The sequence below is a fragment of the Ischnura elegans genome, chromosome 6, assembly GCF_921293095.1.
Source record: "Ischnura elegans chromosome 6, ioIscEleg1.1, whole genome shotgun sequence".
Taxonomy (NCBI): Eukaryota; Metazoa; Arthropoda; class Insecta; order Odonata; family Coenagrionidae; genus Ischnura; species Ischnura elegans.
This window is the reverse complement of record NC_060251.1, coordinates 114211314-114230741: the sequence shown is the minus strand read 5'-3', so window position 1 is coordinate 114230741 and position 19428 is coordinate 114211314.

Below are 19428 nucleotides of genomic sequence, written 5' to 3'. Positions count from 1 at the left end.
CATAACCCACCTCTGGCCGTTGGCAAAATATTAGAATAAAATCCACGAAATACACCAGCCAAAAAACCATGGAAGACTTCATTTTTAAAACTCTCTCGTCGAAGGCCATATTTCAAGCATACTTTTAAATTTACGGAGAAGTCGCGCGTAGGCAAAACATTACTCACGCGGAAAATCTCGCGAAATTTGCGAAAATAATCCCCTGAAAAAATTTGGATGTCCTTTAAGTATATAGAAAGCGTCAAAATGACAAATACGCCGACTGGGGTTTTTAATTCTCGCTTCCAGTGTTGGGTAGGGAGGCAGAAAAAGAAGCTAAGCAGGCACACATATACAAGTTTCCAATCGTCACACGTCGTAAATCGCTATCTCGTATAACAAGAGAAGGGCGTCCACGCGCACCGCGACTATTTATGAAGTCAAGAGGCTGAGCAGCTTGGGGTTCTTTCATTCAGCGAAAGAGGGAGCGGCGGTAGAGCCCGCAAAAGACCACCCGCGTCGCCACTCTGGGCTCAGTTTCCGGTGGCATGAGGATATTCTCCACGCCCGCCTGCAACCACAAAACAAACGAACTCCAGAAGGCGTAAGACTCGGATTATCCGACAATAAATATCTAGGTGAGAAAATGGGAAATGCAGTGGCATGAATTAAAATTCACAGATTAGGAGAGTCGGAGTACGGTTGTGACAACTTTCATTCGATCGCCCTTATTTCTGTAAGTAAGCTAACAAGCTGAAGAAAGAGTGTTTTTAAATGTAGTTTATACACTAGTATACGCATAAATATTAAGTTTGTATTCCTGAACGCAACAGTTAGCTCATAGGGCCAAGTTAAAAAAAGGGAGTGTGTCACAAATTACTCCTAATCAATCTTCACAACCTTCAGTCAACACAATCTTCATTTTTCTGCGTTTGTGGCTCTCATCTTATTTTTACTTTTTTAATACTCCTGTAAGCAGCACATTACTGATTAACAGTGGAAAACACAAACGTCCTTGTCCTGGATAGGGACCACTTACCGAGGCGGTACTCGAACCCAAGGCCTTCAGTTTGGCAGTCGAGGACTTCACCCCAGCGCCACTGAGGCCGGCAATGATATTTCGACCATTGCATTGAATTTCCGATGGTCTCAACCAATAATGACCAACTCCTCATGTGATTCACAATATCTACGGAAATGCACATCATAGTTCTTACAGTATATTCGGAATATATCGCATTGTGGTCAAGTTTTCTGTGACAGGTACATGGCGAAGACGAGCGCGGATCGAAGGAGTTCTCCTCTAGAATTTCTTGGGGTTTGGAAACATGAAATATATTTGGAAATGAAGTAGGTATAAAAATGGTATGCATTGCGGTAATGTCAGGTGATTAATTTTCCTAAAAGAAAAAATAAAATGATTTCATGTTGAATTAATGTGAATCCCAAGGCGTATTTACTGCATCTGTATGTATAAAATTCGCCGAAAATGGAGAAAAAGTTAGTATGGCACGATTTTCCGATGACAAAGCTGTTATGGTAGAGTCAGAGAAGGATTTGACAAAGATTCTGGATGATATGTGTTGGGTAAGGGGTAAATATCAGCTGGAAACAAGCGAAAGGAGAACGAAGATATTGCAAATAATTTGCCGGGAAAGAATTACCTCATATTTTAGTAGAAGAGTATTTTTTATTCGGGAAAATATAACTTCTATTTTCATATTAGTTTAGACAACTGAGATTTATGTAGTTTTATTGGTTAGTTTTTTCATTCGCAAGTAAGTTTCATAGCATATTAAATTGATTGTCTGGTTGAATTTAAATACATTCTCTTTTTCGATTTAAGGCGTCATCTCTTCGTTCATACACTTGCCAAGGTGAATATCGGTTTTATAAGAGTAAGTACGTGTGCATGTGGACTTAAACATGGTCTTGAGTGTTATCGTCGAAATCCAATGATAAAATTAATTCTTCACGGGCTTCCCACCGAGTCAGGCATTCGCTCTTGACGTTTTAACGGCTAATTCCGTCATCATTCTTAGGGCATTTAAACCCCGAGGTCGCTGGTGGCTTCAACGGCGGATCCAACGCCTGGAGAACGATGGCGGGGTTAGCTATGGAAATGTCAGCAGCAGATGGCCTGACCCGGTGGGAAGCCCGAGAAGAATTCATCTCATTAGTTCACCGGGAAAGAACTAAATCATGATAGGGTGGTTCCCTATTATTTTTTGATTGCCTTAATCGAAAGATTATTACTCCTGGAGTACGTATTTCACGCTTTTAGATTTTTGTGTGACGATATCTATTTTTCGCGATTAAATGAAAAGTGAACATTTTCAAGCGCGCGAAAACGCGACGGGAAAGTATGAATGCCGGGAAAAACTCCGCGTGACGTCGTTCTGGTTCCCGCTGCCGCAAGTGAGGTGACCTAGGGGCGAGGCTTTAAGCGCTGATACGACGCAGGATGCTAGCAGGTAGCAGAGTACCTACCCTGCTAGCTGGTAGCGCTTGGCTTAAATAAGGATTATTAATACCTTATCAAACGAAGAAAACTTTCTGACCATAGGCAGTTTTAATAGGTTATCATTAAGAGATGTTTCTCTGACCTCTGAGCCTCATGCATGCATTGGTAACCTCAGACGATGTAAAACTCCTATTCTCTCGAGTAGAAACTAGGTCCCTGTGACGTCACGAGGAGTGGCATCGCATGGGCGCCACTGGCCTTTTTCAAATCAGAAACAAATTGACCCTTGCCATTCGTCTAAACCGGTATTTCTAAAACCAAATAATTTGTATATTATGAATACAATAATGGTGGTTAAGGAATCGCAATCAATGTCTTTCGTTTTCTTTGATGAAGGAAATTACTCTATTAAAGTATGGCAGGACTAGCCACGGAGATATCTTTGCGGGAGTCACCCGTAATGCACACATTGTGCGAAAAATCCACAGAGAAAAAAATCATTCGCCTTGATCGGGATTCTAGCCTAAATCTCCCAATTTTCGGTCGATTACTTTAGCAAGTTAAGCTACTGAAACTGAATCCGATATGATTCCATGGCTCTGTAATGTATTAGCACGCAATACTTTTTACGCGTCATAAGTAGGTAGTTGATTTTCATTTTCCATTCCATCTGCCACGCCTACGGCACAACGCCATCTAATGAATCCTGGTTACGCGATCCGCGCGAATGATTTTTATGAATGGTTTCGGTTGATCGCAACGGAACATGTACAATGCAGTGTCCAATTTAGACCCGTTTCTATTTTCTGTTCAAGTATTCGAATAATTCTTGCGTTCATGCACTTACAACATTAACTGGCACATTATGATGTGTCATGTTATCAGGCTTTTAATCAAGAAGTATAGTTCCGCACACTTGCAAAGGCTTAGCAGAGATCGGCCACTCGAAAATGACGAATCTCTGACGTAACCTCGAAATTGATGAATCTCTGACGAAACCTTGCGATATTTGCAATTTCAGGGCTGTCAATCTGGATCGAGTGAATGACTGTTATGTTTTTGTTGGATTAACTCCTGGAAGGATTATTTTTTAATTTTCGTAACCAAAGTCCGGATTGAATTCGAAAAATAATCCGTATTGGCAAAAAGTATCATAATATAACAACTAAAGCTTGGATTTGATCCTATCCCGGCGAATTAATGAAATGAATTAATCTCAAATTGTAAGTTCTTCAATGCCGTCTCGCAATCCAACATTTTTACTTTCGGTTCAAGACTTTGAGAGGCTTAATTCATGAAATTACGATGACAGATTCGTCGTCATAAATGCGACTACTAATGCTGGCAATGCCATAGTCCATGAGTTCTGAAGTTTGGGAAATTGACGAAGTCCTTTCTACGGAATGGCTATATTCCGTGCATAAAAAATAACATTGAGATGGAATTTAACGGTTTTCATTTTTACGGTCACATCGTTCAGTAATTGCTGTGAGAAAGTTTGTTACTCGTTTACTGTAAAGAAAAGGATCTATATAAATGCTACTCACTTCCGACTACTCACTCACTCACACTTACAAATGTTTAGGTTGGACGAGATACGACAAAAAGTCATATGATAGTCATATGATCGACCCCCTCTGAAATTGTTTGAGACCTTAGAAAAAAGTGTAAAAACACCAAATTTTCGTCGTCAGTCGTTCAAAAAAGTCTTTAGAAAAAGGTAAAAAAAACAAATTATATTGGGTAATTTTTTTGTATTTTTCATTACTGCCCTCTTTTAGCCATGCAAATTTTTAAAGCATTTTTCCAAGCATTTTAAGCCGTCCAAAAAGTAGAATTTCGAGATGTCCAAAAAAAGGCATTGGTTTCGGCGATGACCTCTTCCTTAGGCGTAAAGTTTGGCCGCGAAGCCATTTCTTCATGTTATGAAGTTATAAAAATTTACCTGAGGCCAAATCTGGTGAATACGGTGAATTTTGTTATAATAGGGTGGTTTCCTATTATTTTTTTATTGCCTGAACCGAAAGATTATTACTCCTGGAGTACGTATTTCACGCTTTTAGATTTTTAAATGACGATATCTATTTTTCGCGATTAAATGAAAAGTGAAAAATTTCAAGCGCGCCAAAACGCGACGGCTAAGTAGGATTGATGGGAAAAGTCCGCGTGACGTCGTTCTGCTTCCCGCTGCCGCAAGTGAGATGACCTTGGGGCGAGGCTCTTAGCGTTGATGCGACGCAGGATGCTGGCAGGTAGCAGAGTGTCCTGCTAGCTGGTAGCGCTTGGTTTATAAGGGTTACTAATACCTTATCAAACGAAGAAAACTTTCCGACCTTAGGAAGTTTTTACAGGTGATCATTGAGACATGTCTCCCTGAGCTCTGCGCCTCATGCATGCATTGGTAATCTCAGATGATGTAAAACTCCAATCTACTCGTATAGAAACTAGATCCCTGTGACGTCACGTGGAGTGGCATCGCATGGGCGCCAATCTGGCGTTTTTCAAATGAGGATAAAATTGACCATTGCCATTCGTTTTAACCGGTATTTCTAAAACCAAATAATTTGTATGTTATGACTACTCTAATGGTGGGTAACGAATCGCAATCAATGCCTTTCCTTTTCTTTGATGAAGGAAACTACCGTATTGTAACTTTAATTCTGCAATTTTGGCTATTGACTGCGAACAGGTGCGCAACCGTGGACTGTCATGTTGAAGGAAGAAATTTTTCTGGTTCAATGAGGGCGCTTTTCTTTATTTGTACCATCAACCGGTCCAATAATGATGCATAATACTCTCCTGCATTCGTTTTTTACATTTTCCAATTAATGGGTGTAGATTATTCCGCATACGTTCCAAAATATCGTGCCATGACTTGACCGGCCCCTTTCAACATCTTCGCCTGCATTGGAGCCCGTTCATCTGCAAAATTCCATTTTTTACCTACTATTTTGTCTGTGTATTGTAGTGATGAATCCATATTTTGCCAAAAGTAATGAATTGATGCGGAAAATCCTCAGAGTTGCGAAGGAAATGCTCCAAAAAAGCCTTAGAGTTGACCACACGATTGCGTTTATTCTCCAGTTTGAGAAAACGCAGCAGCATTCTTTCCGGTATAATTTTCACATCCTTATTTTCGCGTAAAATTAAATAAATTGTGCAAAGCGATATGCCCGTGACCTTACCTTTTTCGCGGACTCCGATTCGTCGATCACTTAAAACCATACCGTGCATTTTTTCAATCATTTCGGAGGTTAGAATCTTCCACAGAGCTTCCGGAACAATGTTCATTTCTTTGGATGTACGGCAACGTTTTAACTCATTTACCCAATTGTAAATAGTTTCAAACACAGGATCATATCTTTCAAAAGCTTCATTCAAGTTATCATTGATATCTTTCGGCGTTAACCCTTTCAAATACAAGTGTTTTATCTCCGCACAAAACTCAATTTTATCCATTTTTATAAACAAATGAAATTTGTTCACTACAATCGGCAACAACTATGAAAATATGGGATAGATGCAGCTGAAACTTTAACAGTTGACAATTCACGAGTGTTACTTTCTAGTGAAAATTAATTTTTTGTGCTTGGATAGCATTTTCTTGGAGATTTTAAGGATTTATTGAGCGACCCTCATAAAATTGAATGTGCACATGGGTAAAAAAACTATTTTGCACCTTTCATGGTTTGATTTTTTCGTAGTCGATTTTGGTGAAATAAGGGTATTTTTTCTATACCTGTGAGCGTAAAGACTTTCGTTTGAACTTTGAAGGGCGTGTCGAGTTAAGGATAGAAATAGGATAAGACGAGGAATGATTGCGAGATAAGAGGAAAGATGAGAAACCGAGAAATGATAAAGCGAAACCCCTTTACAAAAGGATGGAACAATAAGGCGAAAAAAAGGCAGGTAACCTGAGGGAAAAAAGAGCAAGGTTGACAGTTGAAATTCGCCCTGCGCTAAGGGCGAATGTGCTGCCTCTTTGACTGCGACGGAGGGAAAGGAAATCCTTATCGCATTCGGCGGAAACTCAAGCCTTACGAAGGAAGGGAATTATGTTTTGGGCGTTTTAGACGAAAAGTGAGCTATTGTCGCGCGGGAGAAAAAAATGAATGAAGTTGGAGGGTGGCACATCGCGGAATTGGAGAACTTCCTGCCGTCTGAAACTCCAGTCGTAACTCTATACTTCCATTTTTTGGATTCTAAGAATGGTACACGACTCAACTGGTGGACGGATATGGACTTAGAAGACAGAAACAAGATCAATTCAAATAGTTGTGCGAAGGCCTTCCAGTTTCTCCCGTTCTCATTCGTAGCCTATTGAGAATTTTCGCCAGAAAGAAAAAGTAGAGTAATTATTTCAGTTTCCTAACCGTAACCGATTCTATTTATCCATACTGAAGAGCTCGCTAATGTCACTCACTAAAAATGTTTTTCTACCGATTCTGTTATTATCATCGACATGCATTATAATTTTTTTAAATAAAACTGTTTTACCTTGTAGGTTTTTTTATGCATTATAATAGTATTCGGAATGAAGCAGAAGTGGACAGAATATAGAGCAGGTGGAAGGAAAGAAGGGAAAGGGACGGCCCCGAATGAGTGACAAAGGAGAGGTTATAAAGGATTGCTATACATAGATGAAGACGTAATGGGGGCAGAAGAGCCTCAGGGAGGTAAATTGACTAGCAAGGGACAGGGAGAAACGGAGAGATGATATCTTAATGGTGTATTAATCTAATGATTGTAAAATCCTCCTTCCAAATTTAATTCTCAAATCCGATTTAAAACTAATACATAGCATTCTAAACTCTGCCATAGACTGTCCCGATCTCGTCTCCAATCTAACTTTTAAATTTCCATGCGGACCCACGCGAACGCATTCGCTCCTCCATACATTCGCCCATTCCCAGATTGTCACTAACCAAACGTTCCATCCTCTCCCGCCTCTCTTCCCTCATAAATTCCCTTCCAGATCACATTGATCCGTTCTCCTTTCCAAACCACTCCTTCACAAACCGCGCTCTTTCCTACCTTAATAGAAACTCTTAAGGTCAATAAGTTTACTTTCAATGCATTGTTATTTCTTTAAATTTATTATGTTTGATTGTGTTTGCACTTTTTAAGTTTTTTATACTGTGCCACTATAAAATGACAAACTATGCTGTATGTGGACAATTTGATAAATAAATAAATAAAATTATGAAAAAAATTCATCGAGAAGTCCCCACTGGAGGACCGAGGGGCAAGAACCTTAAGATTAAGAAGAAAATATAGGGTTGCAGTTTATTAATCTTAGGATTTCAATACTATCCCTGTATGTATTTATAATTTGTACGCCGACAGTAGTTACTGCGTGCCCGCATCCGTCATCTTTTCTCTGGACTCTCTCTCCTCTCCCTCCCAACATTTATTTTCCCCAGTCATCCTTCGCTCCAACCTTCCTCGCCACCGAACCCAAATTCACCCCTCTCTCTCTCTCTCTCTCTCTCTCTCTCTCTCTCTCAAAAAAAGCCTCTTCCAAAAAGGTGTGCACGTACTTAATCCTCCTTACGAATTCCTCCTCTCTTTAAAAAGAGCTGATCCTCCTCCCAACCTCCAGATCCTCTTCCTCCTCTCAAATCATCCTCCGCATCCTCCTCTCCCCTCGACACTCCCTAAATGAACTAAACCTCCCCTCTTCCAAGAAAACTGTTTCAACCGGCCATCGCGCAATATGAGACGACGGAAGATTTTGGGCGTGTGGCTTTTGAGGTTGGCTTCAAATAACAGAGTTATCTCTTAACTGGATTTAAGAAGCACAACAGAGGTTGGAAGCTTAAGAAACTTAATCGGTCCGATGGGATGGAGCAAAGGGAATTCCTAGCAGTTGGATGGGCTGCATTGTGTTGAGTGTTTCATGGTTTCAGTGTTGCATCTTCGGTAATTTATACCGGTAGGTTATATTGTACATATCGCCAATGTTTGATAGAGTCAGTACTTACAGTTACACCCTTTGTAATGTGAGCCCAAAAGGGTAGTTTTCTTCTTCAAAGAAAACGAAAGGAATTGATTGCGATTCGTTACCCCCCATTAGTGTATTCATAATATACACATTATTTGGTTTTAGAATTCCCAGTTTAGACGAATGGGAATTGTACATTTTAACCGCATTTGGAAAAGGCCAGATTGGCGCCCATGCGATGCCACTCCACGTGACGTCACAGGGACCTAGTTTCTATACCAGTAGATAGGAGTTTTGCATCGTCTGAGATTACCAATGCATACATGAGGCACAGAGCTCAGGGAAACATGTCTTAATAATCACCTATTAAAACTGCCTTAGGTCGGAAAATTTTCTTCGTTTGATAAGGTATAAATAATCTTATTTAAGCCAAGCACTATCAGCTAGCATGGTACTCTGCTACCTGCTAGCATCCTGCGTCGTATCAGCGCTCAAAGCCTCGCCCCAAGTTCACCTCACTTGCGGAAGCGGGAACCAGAACGACGTCACACGGAGTTTTCCCAGCATTCATACTTAGCCGTCGCGTTTTCGCGCGCTCGAAAATTTTCACATTTCAAATTTTCATTTAATCACGAAAAACAGATATCATTTAAAAATCTAAAAGCGTGAAATACGTACTCCAGAAGTAATAATCTTTCGATTAAGGCAATAAAAAAGTAATAGGAAACCACCCTATTATGATATCCTAGAATAAACGTATTGTTAAAAAATTCTTGTAACATAATATAGACTGTGTAGTATTGTTCGAAATTCATTGTTATCATAGTTTTGATGAAACTGAAAAGTAGCTTCCTAATCGGTTTTTCATAACTTTTGAAAAACGTCTCCCTCCAAAAGATTTTGGTAGTACCAACTTAATTTATTTGATATTATTTTAATCCTCGATGGTAAACGGCGTTACGATTGATGTCATGCAACTCCCCTCTCAATTGCTTTTTATCTGCTTATCTTTTCACTACTTAGAATTTCTCTTTTTTCATGTCCCGCTTTACCTGTTCCATGAATTTTATTCAAGGTCATCCTTTTCGGTTCTTGCCATCCACTTGTCCCTAGACGATTGTCTTCATAAGGCTATCACGATTCAACATATTGCCCATTACTTCTCCTTCTTCTTTCGGTTTCCAAGAGATTTCTCTTTTCTTCTAAGAACTTCCTCCTTATTTACACGGTCGAATCCACGTAATATTATCATTCTTGTATATTACGGCATTTCGAAAGTCTCCTTTCTTGATTTCTCTGCTGCTGTCATTGTCCATGCCTCACCGCCATTGGTTATCTTACTTTAGATACTTGCGCAAGTATTATGCAATATTATTTACCTGCTATTTCAATTGGAATTGACTTTATTTTATGAAGTACGCGTAGGCAAGCTGAATGCAAAATTCTCTGTGCTTAAGTTTCGCGTTACACAGACATTAAACGAATTAGTCTGGGAGCGTCTTAGAGACTCGGGAGGCTGCGCGCTAGGCTTAGATTGCTTGAGATACATATTTGCTTGATAAATATCTTTCAGAGCGACACGAAGAGCATCATACAAGAACCCAAATATATATACAGCTGCTACAGTAATTATAAATTAAGATAGATGTTTTGTCGAACGGATAGGTTTGGTAATAGGGTAGTTTCCTTCATCAAAGAAAACGAAATGCATTGATTGCGATTTCTTACCCACCAATAGTGTATTCATAATGAACAAATTATTTGGTTTTAGAAATCCCAGTTTAGACGAATGGCAATGGTCAATGTTAACCTCATTTGAAAAAGGACAGATTGGCGCCGATGGGATTCCACTCCACGTGACATCACAGGGACCTAGTTTCTATACGAGTAGTAGGAGTTTTACATTGTCCAAGATTAGTAATGCATGCATGAGGCAAAGAGCTCAGGGAAACGTCTCTCAATAATCACATATTAAAAATACCGAAGTTCGTAAAGTTTCCGTCGTTTGATAGGGGAATAATAATCCTTTTAAGCCAAGCGCTACCTTCTAGCAGGTTACTCAGCTACCTGCTAGCAGCCTGTTTCGTATCAGCGCTCAAAGCCTCGCCCCAAAGTCACCTCACAGGGAACCAGAATGACGTCACACGGTATTTTCCTTGCATTCATACTTAGCCGTCGCTTTTTCGCGCGCTTGAAAAGTTTCACTTCTCAATTAAACGCGAAAAATAGATATCGCCATTGCAAAATCTAAAAGCGTGAAATACATACTCCAGTAGTAATAATATTTCGATTTAGGTAATAAAAAAATAACAGGAAACCACCCTATTCGTTTATCCCCCGAAAAATAAAGTTTCATTAATACCGGGCGGAAATGCGTTTTTAAACCTTTCCTTTTTATTTCTTAATGGCTGATGCGCTTACATACCCCGCCACACACCTATTGATTCGGCTGGTGGGGGCAGTATGTTGATTTATACGAAGTTTTGGCTATATTGCAGACTCCTATGCTTGCGAGTATCGTTGTCCTTTACTTGGAAGTATAATGGCATCAGTATTTGTGATTATATAATTTCTCAATTTTGGGTATTGAGATATCGGGTTTAATCAAGGAGGTTGTACATAGCTGGAGGCGCTGTTTCCGAGGTTTTGACAAGTTGTCATCTTGGTTTGACAATTTTTGGACTCAGTCTCATACTGATGTGTTGATGTGGCTAAGTTGTGTTCTGAAAAAGAAACTACAATGAATAAAAAATGCTACCATAATTATTAGTGTTTCACCCGTGATTGTTATTGGATTTTCCTTATCATTCGCGATACTTCTTTTAATTTATAAACACTGTGTCAGTTAGCCATCATACTGATGTGAGTATCCTTGAATATATACTTTATTACCGTATGTTTTAGATTTCCGTTGGCTGTAATAAAATTAAATATCAGTATTAAGTTTAGGTAAAAGACTATAGTTTACTCTCGTAAATTTTATTTACAGCTGAGCTGGTTGAAGAACATAACCTTGGTGATTGATAATAATTTTTCCCTGGGAAAAGATGTAATTTGAGGCATAAATTCGCGAAGCGAATGAAGTAAGAAAAAAAGGTTTACATTGTGCGTTCCATATGTTATTTTAATATATTAACGAGTTATGACCAAAAATGTCACAAAATATTTAGCAATGGGATTGTCGATGTTTTGGTGGAAGTGGGCGTGGCTTGTCCTTCCCAAGCACCCCCATTCCGGCCACACTTCACACCCAAAACCAGTGGTGCCCCCTCCAGTATATTTACAAGCTCCATGGGATTCATACGGTGTCATTCGATGAGAGTGACGTATGTGTCACGAAGCGTGACAGCGTAAGGATATACCAATTTAGTCTGGGAAATGTTCTAGGGTATGGGATTGAAATCTTGCAAGAGGAAACTATTTCCCCCGAAGCCACCACATTCTGTCACTCAGCATCCTAGAACGATTGTGTGTCATTGGAAACTCCTTTTGTGTATGGCTTCACCTCTTTAAGCTTCGCCCAGGCCGTCCCATATAGAAGCTGTCCCTCTGCATAGACTAATCCTTTTTTTAGATGGAATCTTCTTTCTGGAGGTACGAATTTTCGATTATTCGACCATTGTCATACGGTTTAAGGTGGGCGCGGAGCCATACGGGTAAGGCTTTACGAATTTATTATAATTTAGATCCATGGGCGATTATCTAAATTCCTTGCATTGAGAATTATTCCTGTTTTGGAGGTACGGAGTTCATACTCATAGCTTATTTGAGGCGTCACTCGCCTTCAAAAGGGTTCCTAGAAGCAGTATTATCTCGTGAAATCCTCATAGATAAAATCAGTCTTGGGCTCAGACTTCTCTATTCACATTCCTATCTTCTCATTGGAGGTAAGCCTTAGGCGTCATTATGCTTTCGTGTTATTTTTTAAACCTTCTATCTTGTTTCTTACGCACATGACCTTCCCATCTAATTGTTTATTTTTTCACTTCTGTTGATACACCATCTTCCTCATTGAGTTGTTGCAATTCCTAATCCCTTCATTTTTTTTAAATTTGTTAATACACATTTAATCTCTTTTATCCTACTTCTATTTGTTGGCCCGCAGATCATCTAAAGAATATTTATTTCCCGCTTCTATAAGAAGCAGGAAATAAATATTCTTCGGATGGTGTCTTCCTAGAGAGATATTTTGCCGAACGGAAAGGTGTAGGAATTCGTTCTTCCCCCGAACAATGAAGGACTTAGATAAATTCTAGACGCAACTTTGCAAGAACACTTACTTTTTATTTGTTAACGGCGGGTGTTCTAACTCCCCCGCCACACGCCTATATAGGCGGCTTGAGGGGTAGATGTAGATTAGGGTGGGCCGGAAAAAGTCAAAGTCGTCCGATCAAAAACATATATGTCTTAAAAGTTGTGTACTAGCAGTAGGATAAACCTCATAAAATATTAGGCCTAACGGATAATATCTTTAGACTGCGCAATCGCCATAAAGTTTTATGATTCTGTGAAAAAATTGAAATTTCAGAATTTTTAAAAATATGCTATACTTTGTCGTAATAAAAAATAAGCATCTTAAAAGTTTCATTTTATCTCCAGTATCAATAATAATAAATAGTAGCTCTGTGGTACGCCAATTTTAGATTGCGCTATTAGGGTAAGAAATACTAATTATCGTGAAAATTGAATAAGCTTAAATATTATTTCTATGGTCCGATAATTGTCGAAATCATTTATAATATTCCATAAATTATATATTTGTAATATTATTTAATGAATACATGTTGTAATATGCAACTAATAAATGAAATATAAAAATAGAAACTTAAATAAAATAATACTTCAGCGATACGCAAAGTTATTAAAGCTGATGTAGTTCTGAACGTCTGTATCTTTTGATAATTATGATAAGTAAGCAACTTTTTAGTTATGTACATTCATTTAGTATGCCTACCCAGGACTCACCTCGGGGAGATGGTTGCATTTCAAGTCAACCCGTGCCCTCCCAACCGTCCATCCATCAAAGCACGTAATGTCTGTGTCTGTAGCTCAGTTCCTTTAATACCTAAAAATCTTTTTTAGATTCAAATTTTGGCCTGATTGCTCTTTCTAGTAGATGGGGTCTTATAATTTAATCTCTTTTACTTTGGTCACATTCCTGCTGTGATGAATTTGTTACTTCTTTGACGGCCCAAACTACTGCTTGCGTATGAATAGGTAAATTGAAATTTACCTATCAAATAGGCAATTCCTACTAACATAAGTGAATGTCAACAACATTGCAGATGTATACTCTTTTCCTGGTAGTTCTACGGTTTTTTAAAATAATATATACGAAGACTAGTATTCTCGCGTTTGAATATAGGAACATGAAATGATTGTCTTATTCCAATGAAGGGAAATTTGGAATAATGAATTACTTTTTATGAGTATAATGTGAGTGAAGAGAATTTTGTATTTTTTTATATTTTTTTGAGTAGACTAGTAAATTTTATGACTAGGCTGTGATAAATAAAGTTTGTATAAAAGAATTTTTTCTCAAGTTTAGGGCAAATCTTTCAAGTAAAAATTGTGATAATAAGAGTAAAATCCCATGAGCCATTCGAATCTGCTTTGTTGTAGCCAATTTACCCCAAGGAATTTTGCGATTTGACCGATTTTTAGGAGACATCCCCCAACTAGCCGGGCGGTGAACCTTAACGAAGTCCCTCTCATGCTGCTCACTCAAGTGCGAAAATTCCTCAGGGGAAAAATCGTCCCTTTCATCTGAAGCCGAAAGTAAGCGGAACGCATCTCTTGCCCCTATGGAATTTTCGCCTTTCGGTGTACTTGCGGCTGATTCCGTAAAGATTAACCGCTGTCTAGCCCTCACTTGTTTCTGAGATTGCTCTTCTACAGCCAACATTCTTGTGGGAAGTTGGTATAATCCTAATAATAATAATTTCGTTTATTTTCGTGGGCACTGAGGTCCATGAGAAAAAAAAAATGTACAGCTTTTTACATTTTTAGCATTAGTTGATGAATAGAAGAAAGAAGTAAATAAATAGAATTTTATGAGCATGTAGTTAGCACCAAAGCCGGGTTTTATCTACCATTTAAGGCTAAATTACCCACTTTTGCAAATCCCTAACCGTTGAAGTGTAGCCTTCCTTAAGATGGATACGTCAACTATCGCCCAATTCTTAACTTTTTTGAGACACTTTACCGTTATAAAAATATATATTAAGCAATGGAGGTGACTTTACGATGTTAAGAAAACTGTAACTAAATAAAAGCTAGTGTATGAACTGAAAAAATATCACAATTTAAAGTGGCGGATATCCGATCTCGCAGACTTCACCTTTGCAGTAGCATACGTTCTCCTCCAGGTTACCGCAGCTTACCTCCTTACAATAGGGTAGTTTCCTTCATCAAAGAAATCGAAAGGCATTGATTGCGATTCGTTACCCACCATTAGTGTATTAATAATATACAAATTATTTGGTTTTAGAAATCCCAGTTTAGACGAATGGCAATGGTCAATTTTAACTGCATTTGAAAAAGGCCAGATTGGCGCCCATGCGATGCCACTCCACGTGACGTCACAGGGACTTAGTTTCTATCACGTTTCTATACGAGTAGATAGAAGTTTTACATCGTCTGAGATTACCAATGCATGCATTAGGCACAGACGTTAGGGAAACATGCCTTAATAATCACCTATTAAAACTACCTAAGTTCGGAAAGTTTCCATCGTTTGATAAGGTGGTAATAATCCAAATTTAAGCCTTATTTAAACCAAGCGCTAACAGCTAGCTGAGTACTCTGCTACCTGCTAGCAGCCTGCATCGCACCGACCCCAAGGTCACCTCACTTTGCGCAGCGGGGACCAGATTGACTTCACACGGTATTTTCCCATCATTCATACTTAGCCGTTGCGTTTTCGCGCGCTTCAAATTTTTCACTTTTCATTTAATAGCGAAAAATAGGACCGTCATTTAAAAATCTAAGAGCGTGAATGGCATACTCCAGGAGTTATAATCTTTCGATTTAGGCAATAAAAATATAATAGGAAACCACCCTATTGAGAGTAGATATCTTTCAGAGCAACAAGGATAATATCATATTAGAAACTATGCTATTAGCAGTTCTCATAGAAACGATAGCTTTAGAGAGATATTTTGCTGAACGGATAGGTGTGGGATTTTTTCCCCGAACGATAAAGGACTTCAATAAATTCTAGGCGAAACTTCGTTAGAAAATTGTCGTTGTATTGTTCTACGGGAGGTGTCCTAATACTCCCTGCCAATCGCTTGGATTGAGGTGGATTGCGTGGTAGTGATAGATGTACTTTAGAGAGAGATGCAGAGATGACTGTGTAGACACATTGAAAGCTCTAGTATAAACTTGTTTACTCTTAGAAGAGTTCAAGTACCAGTACATGCAGATAAACGTTCCTCCCATGGATATGTCGCATTCTAATGAAGCGACTGGGTGAAAAAAATAGCGCATTATACCCGAGCAGGATCCTGCTTCGCTTATATCGTTAGTGCTAAAGCCAAGGACAGCTCTAACTCTTGCATTACGACACATACTTGGTGAAAAAACGGAATGGTTAGGCATACAATGCGGTCTTTACTGGTAACTCAACTGGAATTCCTCCGTGGAGAGGGATCCATGCCACTCCTGCGTTAACGAGCAACCGAGGATAAACAATTGAACGTAGAAGTGAGTGCGAAACTGCGTCCGTGTAATAATGTTAATTGAGCTGCGGTAATAGATTTAAAAAAATAATAAAACACTTTCGCGCGTTTCTCGCGAGGAATGCCGTGCAGCTGTTAGCACTTAATGATTGACGTGAAATTGCCGTCTCTCCGAAGCGAGATAATCGCGGACAGTAAGCCGATTGAAGGAGAGAAAATTACGAGTGATTCAATCCCACATTTTTCTTTTTCATTTCCTCCACCGCTAGTACTATACCTACTCACTAGACAGCGACATCGTTGGTTTAACAACGCAGGGGAAGAATGTGGCTCAGGGGCCCCTCTCGCCCCCCCCCCACCCGAAACGAGGAAAATAGAGGCGGTCCATCGCGGCGACGACATTCACTTTTTTCTCTCTTTCTCTCCTCATGCATTCTTTGGGGAAAAAAAAGTTTCAAAGATACCGCCGCCTCGCCGGCACAGGTGGCGCTTATTTTCCATCGGCGTGATTCGGGGGTCTTCTTTTTTAACGGTCGGGTGATGTCCTAATGAAATAAATTGCTCGATGGTCACTCGTCATAAGACAGCAGGGTATTGCATTGAATTAAAAAAAATATTTTTCAAAGATGTTTTACATGCCTGGGGGTTGACATCAAGCGCTACAGTAGCGTGTATAAGGGGCGCCAGAGAGGGGCCCTGCCCTACCACTCACCTCCGAAATTAGGCAAAATAAGGATAAAGTAAGTACCCTTCACTGACTTAGTTTCATGAACCATGCGAAAGGTCTACATTGGCGGTATGCTGTGATGTTTCTTCGTGCACAATAGTTTTTGTATGAGGGTATCGGGTTGATATGATGGCTAGAGTGTTGGCATCGCAACCCACGGGTTTTACAATCTACAGTTTGAGGAGCTCTAGCGTGTAAACGAAGCTATTAATATCAATGAAACAAAAAGCATGCGAAAGAGAAGTTATTTATACGTTGTATCATGTACTTTAAAAAATCTTCGGCTCAATAGTATTTCTTGTAATACTTAATTTTTTCTCAAAAAAGTACCTACCCGTTTTTTGCGCGTAAAATCAAGTTGCCCAACTTTCAGCGCTTGGCATTCCCGTAGTTTTTGTTCATGTAACTTGCAATTTTGATATAAAGAAGCTATATCTATTATTAGGAATTTGCCGAAAACATTGTTTATACCACTAAAATTAACGGGGTTGTTGTAGACAACGCAAACCTCTGCTGACTTCGAAACCAGTGGGCCATTTGAAAATTGATTGGTGCTGTTCTCTTCCGTAGAATGTTAGTAATGCAAGTACATATAAAATGTATATTAAATATCAATAATAACGTCAATATCACTTATTATTTATCTAGATGTTTCCATTGCCAATTGAGTTTAAGCCCCATTGGTGCAGAGTTATTTTATAGATTTCCCCATTCCTGCTTGTTTGCTGTGTGGAGGACATGTGAAGTACAGAAATGAAATCCTCGTTCAGAAAGATCTGAGGCTTTCCCGGCGTATGATGATGGTGAACTTCTTTCGGGTATCCCACTGGGTGAGGCTCTCAATCTCTGCCAACGTTTCGATGACCGTGTCGTCCATCGTCATCAGGGCATCGTCATCAAGCCCTGATGACGATGGACGACGTCGGAAGAGATGGAGAGCATCACCCGGTGGGAAACCCGAAACAATTTCAACATCAAATTCTAGTGCGATAATGTTTTTCTAATGAAATAAATTGCTCGATGGGCATTCGGTACCCGACGGCAGAGCGATGAATTAAAAGATTTAAAAAATAATTTTTAGATGTCAGGGGTAAGATGACAAATACCTCATTGGCCTGTATGAGTGGCGCTAGAGGGGTTCAAATGAGTCAGGGTGATGTGCCGTGATCAATTTGACGCTTTTCGTTAATTTTAATGCCTACTCTGGGTTTCACTCCACCCTTCCTACCCTTCTCTCATGGATAAATGACCTTTTCTGTCTACAACTACGTACAACATGCAAGCAGACTCTATAGGCCAGTAGGATATTAACAGTTTGAGTGCCGGTCACTAATTTTAAAGCCCTACTGAAGAATCCAGTCATTTGTACTAAATTAGCAATTTTTTTTAAAACATTAGCATCAAAAATATATTTATATCGATGTGTGTTTCAATAAAAATGGACTTTGCTCTTCTTTATGAATGAGTTGAATAACATTTATTGCTAACTTTTAAATATATATTTTAATAATGAAAACCTATTGTTTTTTAAAAATAAAAAAGTTGCAACAAATGATACACATGATGATGATGATGATGATGAAACAACCGCCATAAAATGCATAATATATTTTTATTACGCTCAATTTGAACTATTTAAACCATGGAAATCATACAAAAGCATTTTTCCAAGCAAATCATTCGAATTCTGAATGACGAAAAGGGTCGCTGCACCCTCAACAAACAGTTCTATCCTCCAAAGAATTTTCACACAAAGTAGGCTGAGATAAGGGTGCCGGTAGCTACAGAGGACTTTTCGTCCTCAAGACATTAAAAGAACTCTTTTTACATCCAGCAGTTGATTTTTGAAATAACATTACCACTAAGCAGTAAACTGGAAAAGTACCATGGGCGAAATATTACAGCTTCACGCAAACAAAGTCAGTAAAATAGATGGACGTAATATTACGCCCTTGGCACGAATAGTGTTAAGACAGTAACCGTTGACAGGTAAAAAAAAGGCTCTGAAAAAATTACGCCTTGCACTTATTAAAGTCCTCTATTGTTCGGGGGAAAACGAATTCCCATATCAATCCGTTCGGTTCTCTCTTAATTTATCGTATCTGTCGGATCTGGAAATAAAATTGGATTCTATTTTGATCTTCTCTGAGTCGCTCTTAAAGAGATCTATTAATTATAAAATTCTCACACAGTATAAGGCGAGAGCGCACGTCCGAGTTTCCACCCGGTGCAGTTCGTTTTACATCTGTTCAACCCTTTCTATACGCTTATAGCAGTTTTTCACGAATAGTGCAGCTTTTCTTCGTATTTTATCAAGTTCGCGGATTAAATCTTTCTGCGTCGGATCCTTAATGCTCGCTTCACATTCAAGGCGTGGCCTGACGAATGTGAAATGGCACCTTTCTTTTACTTTCTCATCCGAAAATCTTCCCACAATACGCTTGACGAATCGTAACTTCGTCTGCGCTTCTCTGCCTCACATATTTCATGTGTACCGTGGTCCCTATAAGTATTTTTGCCCCCTCCAAATTCCAATACTCCCATCACTCGAAACGAGGCAATTCAGAAAAATTCAAGCAGCGCTGTTAAATTGATTTCATGTATCTTGAGGCGAGGATTACAGCCAATCTAT